The sequence below is a fragment of the Alosa sapidissima genome, chromosome 20 (genome assembly GCF_018492685.1).
Source record: "Alosa sapidissima isolate fAloSap1 chromosome 20, fAloSap1.pri, whole genome shotgun sequence".
Lineage (NCBI taxonomy): Eukaryota > Metazoa > Chordata > Actinopteri > Clupeiformes > Clupeidae > Alosa > Alosa sapidissima.
In genome coordinates, this window is record NC_055976.1 from 14310954 (window position 1) to 14319845 (window position 8892).

At 45.8% G+C, this 8892-nt stretch overlaps 1 pseudogene; it reads right to left on the bottom strand.

Moving 5' to 3' along the window:
• Window positions 1-1161: 1161 nt before the first annotated feature.
• The window catches only part of LOC121694644, a 59130-nt pseudogene continuing 51399 nt past the window's right edge, over window positions 1162-8892 (bottom strand).

Below are 8892 nucleotides of genomic sequence, written 5' to 3' on the forward strand. Positions count from 1 at the left end.
TGTGCAGACAAAAAAACAATGTTATTTGTGCCATTTTATCACATCATCCCCTAGCTACCTTTCAACTGCGGATTATCAGCATTCCTGGCGGTACTTCAAAGACTAATGGTAGGTTTTTTTTTAAATGGGGAACATAATAATCATAAACAATATTAACAAATGTGTGAGTGCAAACAGAGGGGACTAAGCTTTTGGGTGCTAAGCTGTTTTGGTGGCCCTGGCAGAAGCAGCTTCCCCCAGGCTCTGCCTGAGCTGATGCCCATTTAGTGTCTGGTGTGATTGACATCTGGGCGATTACGGTTGGGTCCCATCAGGACACGCCATTGATACCCGCTGCCGCCACACATCTCGGAACACGCCGTCGACAACGCAAGCGATTAGCCGCTGCTGAGCGGCCAGGCAGGTGAGTGAAAGATGACCACTGAGATAAAGCATCGCTGGCTGCCACCAAGGGCCTGGCTGTTACCCATAAGCCACCTGGCCTAAGGAGGTGGGGGTGGGGTGGTGCGGAGGGTTGGGGAGGCAAAGGCCGAGCATAGAGATGGCTGCCTGTGTGAACACCTTTGTGATTTATCCCCTGGCATAAAGGCATTCACTCTCCAATCACCCCCACAGACCAAAGCCAGGCTCCTTTCAGAAAGTCTGGCTCCCTGAATGGCCACCACTGAAAGGAAGATTAAATTAAATCTCTGAATGCTGAAAGCTTAGGCCGCATGATATAATGTGATCTGAGGCCCAGGTTACTCTGTTAGGAGAATGAAATTATTCACGCCTGGTGATAATAAAATCTCTAAGTGCTGAATATAAAGAAAGAATTAATGGATATTGCTGTTGTCATTCATACAGTTAATTTAGTCCCAGTGTTGAGCCGTAGTGCATCGCTGGGTGACTGCCAAAGGTGTGTGATACAGAGAAATGATATGTAAAGAGAAATCAGTTTTTCATAGATGTGATATTAATTTATTGTCATAAAAAGTGAAAATGACTCAATTGATTTGGACTGCAGTGTAGTGGAGGGACAAGAGTGTGATCTTTTACAAAAAACTCTTTCATTTTCTGCATGCCAAGTCATTGTGCATCAACCTCTCAAAGTGTTTCTGTATTTGTAATTTGTCTTGATCTACAATGATAAACAAAGCAAAAAAATAAACAAAAATGCAAGAATTTATACAAAATGTAATTTAAAAAGACAACTATTTACATAAACAATCGCCAATACAAAATCTTGACTTTATATTTGTTTCATAAACAGGGCTCAAGTGAAATTATGCTCTTAAAAACTTTCACTGTATCCACATATATACATGTGTCATTCTTACAATTTTTTGCCAGATTGTGGTTAATTACTAATAACAAAGATCACAACACATGAAACGAGTCAATCCTTTCGAAACAAACAAAACAAAAAATAAATGTCTTTAAAACACTGTCTTGTATTTGACTCAACGTGTTTCGATGGTTCTATGGGGACCAGTTCTCTTTGACCCATTTGCCCCGGTACTGTCAGCAGCGGGGTCTCCCCTGGCGTTTGGAGAGGGGCCACGTGCCGTGTCAATGGCGTTAAATGACCGATGAACGAACGGGAACTTGCTTTTCGTGTTCCGCCTCGCGAGCGAGCGAGCGAGGACGAGAGCAGCCAGCTGTCCTTATCTGACTGGGGCTTACGCGCTTGGCATGGCGTGGGGAGCTATGGTATCTCTCTTGCCCTGTCAGAGCTCCGAATGCGACACTCTACTCTCTTACTGTCAGCTCAGCTCCTCCAAAAACAACTAACACAATCTCTCCAAGGGCTCTCCTCCTGAGCCGTGCATGAGAATATGAAATCGCAGGGCTTAGGAGCTGAAGTGGCTCGTGAAATTCAGATGCAACGGATAACGTCTTAGTTACCTAGTAACCACATGGTCATATTTAGGGCAAAACATAAAAAACTGGTAGAGAGAAAAAAAAGAACTTATTGGCAAAGAAACTTCCAACAACAGGCGTGTGATTTTTATCACAAGCGGTTTGAGTGCTGAAGAAATTAAAATGATTAAATCAAAAGAGTTTTTTCCCCTCTGTCATAAACAGTTTGCTCATAAATGAGGCCTTTGAATAGATTGTGGTTCTTGCAAAGCCATGTCTGTCACAGATAAATGTGCTATTTTTTTCACAATTAACACTCAAAAGATAAGATGTCAGACTACTGTAATTTCTTTTTTTTTCTCTCTGTCTCTGACGTCTTTTGTGTCTCGGAGACGTGCCAAACATTTTCCTCAACAATTCCTCTCCGCCGCAGTGCTTATACAGAAATCTGAGCAACTGTCAAAAGTGTCACTTCTTTCGTCTGCCAGAAAAAAGAGTTCCACTCACAGAGCTACTGGGTATGTCCCAGGGGTCTAACTACCCCAAACCACTCGCTGAACTGAATACACATTGGCAGAAAAGGAGAATAGTACTATTAACTATTATAAATACAACACAACTTTTATTAAAAAGTATTCTTTAAAAAATAATCTTACATTTCACACAGGTATTAAATGTGAGCAAGCTAGGAAGTCTTTTTTCTTCTTCTTCTTCATCTGCAAGGCTTTCGTGGGGAGTTGTTTTAATCCCGGGTTTCAGGTTTTGGTTGGTGTGCGACGTGTCCTTTAACAAATGCTAATTTTCGATGTCATCTGTCATAACCGCCCCTCCTGCGCTGAAAATTTAATAAACGGCACCCATTAAGTCTGCCAGGAACTCTTGCTCTGGTAACCCATCACAGCCCCCCTCGCTATACTCTGGAAGAGCATGCGGTGGTAGCCGTAGCCGCGGGGTTCTCAGGAACGAACACATTTCTCCCACCGCCGACCGTGCTTGTCTGGGCTCGCAGTCAGCAACACCTTGTGAAATGCAAGCCACTGACTCATAAATACCACGGTGTGCAAGGGGTGTGGGGTGTGAGGTGGGGGTTGAAGTCTGGCCCAACCTGAAAACCTCAAAAAGACCTGTATGGTTTTGTCTACGTGTGAGGGTGCATATGTCTCTGTGAGTGTGTTTGTGTGTGTGTGTGTGTGTGTGTGTGTGTGTTTGTTTGTGTGTGTGTGTGTGTGCGTGTGTGTGTGTGTGTGTGTGTGTCTGTGTAAGTGTAAGTGTAAGTGTAAGTGTAAGTGTATTTGTGTGTGTGTGTGTGAGAGAGGGTCTGTTGAAACGTCCACAAATATAATGAGTAACTCCTTGAACAATAATCATGAAAAAAAAGACAAAAAACATTCAAGGAACAACAACGAGTGATGACGATGGTACAAAATGAAGAGAAAGAAGTGAAATGTCCACAATTAGATATCGCATACTTAGAAAAAATAACCTAATACAACTGTTTGTCGTTTTTTTTTCTTCTTCAAACTAATACTTTGTGAGGAAAAAATAGTGAGACCTTGAGAAACAGTAAGGCAATCACATCGCAGGCGTGAGGAGGGTCTAGATGCCAAGAGTCAGTCATCTAGCTGCACCCTGTAACCTGAGCTACGAGAGGGTCCATTTTAGGATGGGGCAGCCTGAAACTCCATGGCTTCATTTGATTAAAAGCCAGTCTCTCTTCTTATCTCTTCTCTCTTCTTCATCCTGGTCAGTATGTTGACTTGAGGCTACTTTGTGTTCCTTGTCGTCTTTTGTTTTGTTTTGTTTTGCTTTGTTTTAAAAAGCCTAACCCAGGAAGCGGTTTACTTTTCTTCCAGGAGGTTTGGATGGCATGTGCTAGACCTCTGGTGACTCTTTATGGAATAACATCATCCTCTGCCCTCCTTATTCTCTACCTAACCCTTGAACCCCGTTACCCACCCAACCCAGCCACCAGGCAGCACCCCCAAACATTACCGACACAGAGGGTGGGGGCATAGGAGGCTCCAACACCACACTTTGGGTGGAGAAAGAGACATCAAAATAAACATCAAAGTTGGAGGTTCATCTCTCTCTCTCTCTCTTTCTCTGCATCCTTCTCTTATTTATCCCCCATTCTACTTCTGTTCCTCTGTTCAACCTTGCAGTGTCAAGAAGGGTCAAGGCTGTTAGCAAGAAAAAAACAAAGAAAAACAAAACAATAACAACAACACCAAACAAAGAAACTACAACAGAAAGTGAAAGTGTGGTTCACCAGAGGTCCTTGAGCAAACTTCAAAACAGCACGCATGTCTCTCTCTCTCTCTTTCTCTCTCCACCTCTTCCTTCTTTCCTCCATTTTGTTTCTGTCCATCAATGTTCCACATACAGGGCCCCCCTCTCAGACAAAACCGCTGTGTTTCCTCCCCTTTTCCCCCCCTCTCCACACACGCTCTCTCTTCATCACACCTTGTAGTAGATGTTAGCGGGGCTCTGAGGGGGCATCTCCTGGACAATGTAGACAGGGTGTCCGTAGTCGCCGCTGACCTTCTCGTAGTGCGGGCAGTAGTTGTTCTCTGTCCGTAGCGGGATGATGATGTCGGAGGGCTCGGACCCCGCTCCCCCGACGACCCCCACGCCGCCCGCTCCTTTGGGGCTGGCCAGCGTGCTGAGCGTGAGGGCGGCGGGCCGCGGCTGGGCCGGCTTGCGTCCGCGCTTGCGCACCTTGATCAGGAGCACCACCAGGAAGATGATGAGCACCAGGAAGATGACGCAGCCGGCGCCGATGGCCGAGAAGACGGCGATCTTGGAGCCCAGGAAGCCCTCGCTGGCGCTGCTGGTGCTGCCTCCGCCACTGCTGCCGCCACCTCCACCTCCACCTCCACCACCGCCGCCATTGCCGCTGGTCTTAGGGTTACCGAGGTCTGAGGAGAGAGAGGATAGATACTGTGAGAAAACTTCAAATCAGCATGTAAAGATACATACTAGCATTACTGCTAGCAGATTCATTTTTTCCGTACTGAGGAAAACCTTTACTTTTCCATTTGTAACTGTAATCAGAATTTGTTCTTTATAATTCGCTCTGTGAACAGATAAAAGATAAGAAACCTCAGTTCTAGCACTGAGGAAACTTGAACGATCAGAGGATGTTTGATCATTATTCATGTCTTCAACAAAATTTGCCAGTACAGCACAAAGGTAAATATAAAGATGTATTTTATTCATTATTTGTTTCCCATGAATATGAACCCCATGAGCCCATGGAAAAAAAAAAGAGTGCATAAAATAACAAGTTCTGCGAGTGAACTATACTAGAGCATATGAATGATTAGGCCAGTCAGTGCACTGGATAGTTGGTGATATATGACAAACATTCACTGCTTTTGAGGGAGGAGAAAATTGATCTCTTGGAAAAACACAACCCACAGATATGTTTTGACGTGCAATAAAACTCTGTCAGCTGTAATGTATGGCAGCTAATGTATCTATTTTACTGGTTGCCTGCAGAGATTCAGAGCGGATTCTCAGGATGAAAGTGCAATAAGCACTGCCTGTTGATGTCTAATCCAATGTTCAGGTTCTCAAACTGGGCAAGAAGCAGGAAAATAAGGCTATATTACGAACCAAAATGTTGAATAAGACAAAAACAAAACAAAAAAATAAAAGGCCTTGGAACAAAACGAATCTGCAGGGAAGGCAGATTTCTCTCTTTCTTTTTTTTCGTTGCACATCTGATTTTGTTTTATCCCCTCTCCTGGCCCTGGGCCTAGATGGACAGAGCCTTGACAAAAAAATGACTACTCCAGTGACTGAAATGTGAGCGGAGGAGAATTTTTTTTGTTTTTTTTTATACGGTCAGGGAGGATGCCAGAAGTTTCCCTCTCTCTATTTCTCTCTCTCTCTCTCCAACTCATCCCTCCCTCCCTCTTCCACTCCCTCCCCTCTTTTCCTCTGTCCAACCCTTTATAGATGTCTCTTCCTTAGCCTTGCTCTGACGCACACACACATACACACACACACACACACAGACTCATTCAGACACAGACAGACGCGCGCACACACACACACACACACACACACACACACACACACACACACACACACACACACACAGACACGGGCAGGCACGTTCAGACCTATACACACACACTCAGCACAGGGAGTTTAATGGGCTCTCATGACTCCATCAGTGATTGTATCTGTTTGGATCTCGGGGTTGTGCTGAAAGAGCCTGCAGTGCAGCAGGGCCTTGGGAGTGCATGTGTCTGTGAATTTATGTATATATATGTGTGTGTGTGTATGCATGTGTGTGTTTGTGTGTTTGTGTGTCCTTGTGTGTTTATTTGTGAGAGTAAAATATCTCATAAAATATATCTGTATAAACTAGCTGTGTCTGTATACATTAGCTGTGTTTAAATGTCTGTTTGAGTGTGTGTGTATAGGTCTGAACGTGCCTGCCTTTGTCTTTGTGTGTGTGTGTGCATGTGTGTGTGTGTGTGTGTGTGTGTGTGTGTGTGTGTGTGTGTGTGTGTGTGTGTGTGTGTGTGTGTGCATCTGTCTGTGTCTGAATGAGTCTGTGTGTGTGTGTGTGTGTGTGTGTGTGTGTCTGTGAGTGTGTGTGTGTGTCTGTCTGTGTCTGAATGTGTGTGTGTGTGTGTGTGTGTGTGTGTGTGTGTGTGTGTGTGTGTGTGTGTATGTGCCATCTCACCCGTGTTGCCCGTGTCTGGCGGTCTGTCTGCGTCTGGGTCTCGGCTGGGCGGGCTGTAGCCGCCGTCTGGACCCTCCACTCCCGGGAGATCCGTCATCACTGGGTCCGGCAGGATGGCGTTAGGGTCTGCCAGCACAACACAGCACACATCAACAACTCACCCAAACAAACAAGCACTGTAAACAAACAAATAAATAAATAAAAAAAACAGTGGAAGAGTGACAGAGAGAGAAAGATAAATGGAAGAAAAGAGAGGGAATGAGAGAGAGAGAGAAAGAGAGAGAGAGAGAGGGAAAGCTACATACACAGAGGGAGAGAGGAAAAAAAGAGAGATAGAGAGAATGTGTCAGACAGAAACACGGAGAGCTACAAAGAGAGAGAGCGCATGAAGAGTGTGAAGGAGAGAGAAATAAAAAGGGAAAGAGAGTGTGTGGGTGGATGGGGAGAGATGCAGAGAGGGAGGGAGGGATGGAAGGCGAAAAAGAGATAGAGAGAGAAAGAGCCAATTCCATCTGGCATCAGACAAAAGCAGGATAATAACACTTTTGTACAGCGCGCTGGGAGGCCTGGGCGATAGCTGAGAGGAAGGAAAGGGACAAACACTAGAAAATCAGTGGCCGACACTCGAAAACTGACCAGCGTCCTTCAAATGATTTTATTATAATATACGACCCGCATTAAACGCTAATGTATGGATTTGTGCAGTTTGCGCAAAAAAACATGTAATTGCATAAGGAGGTGAGTGAAATGCATGGAGCATAAAACATCATCAGTGTGGCCAACCGCTCCCTCGGTGTACATTAGAGTGGACGGATGAATGACTGCACGCGGCCGGCTTGATTTGTGTGACACGGCACTCTGCGAGCCCCCGCGACATACGGAGAAAACCTCTCCATCTGAAAAGGGGGGAAAAAAACGACCGCCAAGGCAAGTCCCCTGCGTCCATACTGCTGGGCTCAGCTTGTTGGGGGGGGTCAGTGGGATGGGAATTGGTGGTGGTGGTGGTGGTGTTGGTGGTGTTGGTGGGGTTGGGCGGGCGGGTCGAAGGAGGGATTGCTTTAAGGCGAGCCACGGACTTGTGCCTGCGAAATGCATCACAATCTCAGCACGCTATCATAAGAGCCATTTCATAGCTAAATATTTCCCTCCTCTTAAACAAACACCGCCATGGAATGCATTCTCCAAACAGCAGTGAGAGGCAATAAGAGCGAGATTGAATGAGAGAGAAAGAGAGCCAGAGAGAGAGAGAGAGAGAGAGAGAGAGAGAGAGAGAGAGAGAGAGAGAGAGAGAGAGAGAGATGTGTGTGTGTGTGTGAGAGAGAGAGAGAGTGAGAGATTACAGAACACAGTGAGCTTGCACATGCTATGGCAACAGAACACACTCATGCATGGCAGAATGGGGTTAAAGCAGTTATATATTAACTTTTTATTGTTATTCATTATTCATATGGTTAAAAGGCCATAATATGCCTTATTTATCGGCAGTTTCTGCCAGGACCCACACTCCCCCCCTGAGAGCAGAAAGACAGGCAAGAGAGAGAGAAAGAGAGAGAGGGAGAAAGAGAGAGAGGGAGAAAGAGAGAGACAGGTTTGCTGAGCCCTAGAAAGACAGAGGGAGAGAGACAGAGAGAGAGAGAATAAAAGAGAGACAGAGGGAAAAGAGGAGAACAGGAGTGGGAAAGAGAGAGTTGAGAAGAGAGAGAGAGGGGAAAGGGAGTAAAAGAGAGAGAGAGAGAGAGAGAGAGAGAGAGAGAGAGAGAGAGAGAGAGAGAGAGAGAGAGTTGGGAGGGAGAGAAAGAAAGCTCCCATCCCAGTCTGTGGAGTATTGGGGAGGAGATGAATATGCCAGTTTTTCAGCAGGGCTGCTTTGTAGCTTTTACGCGCAGGCTTAGTGGACTTTTGCGGCCTGTTTGAAGTCAGTGTATGCAGCTTGCGTTTTTCTGCCTGCTGCAGTAGCAGCTGCTGTCTGTGTGTGTGTGTGTGTGTGTGTGTGTGTGTGTGTGTTTGTGTGTGTGTGTGTGTGTGTGTATGTGTATGTGTGTGTGTGTGTGTGTGTGTGTGTGTGTGTGTGTGTGTGTGTGTGTGTGTTAGTGAGCAGAGTGGAAAGGGACAGAGAGACAGCCAAAAAGACAGAAAAGCAAGAGAGAGAAATAGAGAGAAAGAGTGAGCGAGCGAGGGGAGAGAGAGAGAGAGAGGAGAGAGAGGAGGAGAGAGAGAGAGAGAGAGAGAGAGAGAGGGAGAGAGAGAGAGAGAGAGAGAGAGAGAGAGAGAGAGAGAGAGGGAGGGGGCTAGCAGACAAGCGGCCGTAATTGCAATCCCAGCCTGATGAGTCCGCTGAGGGCTATCAG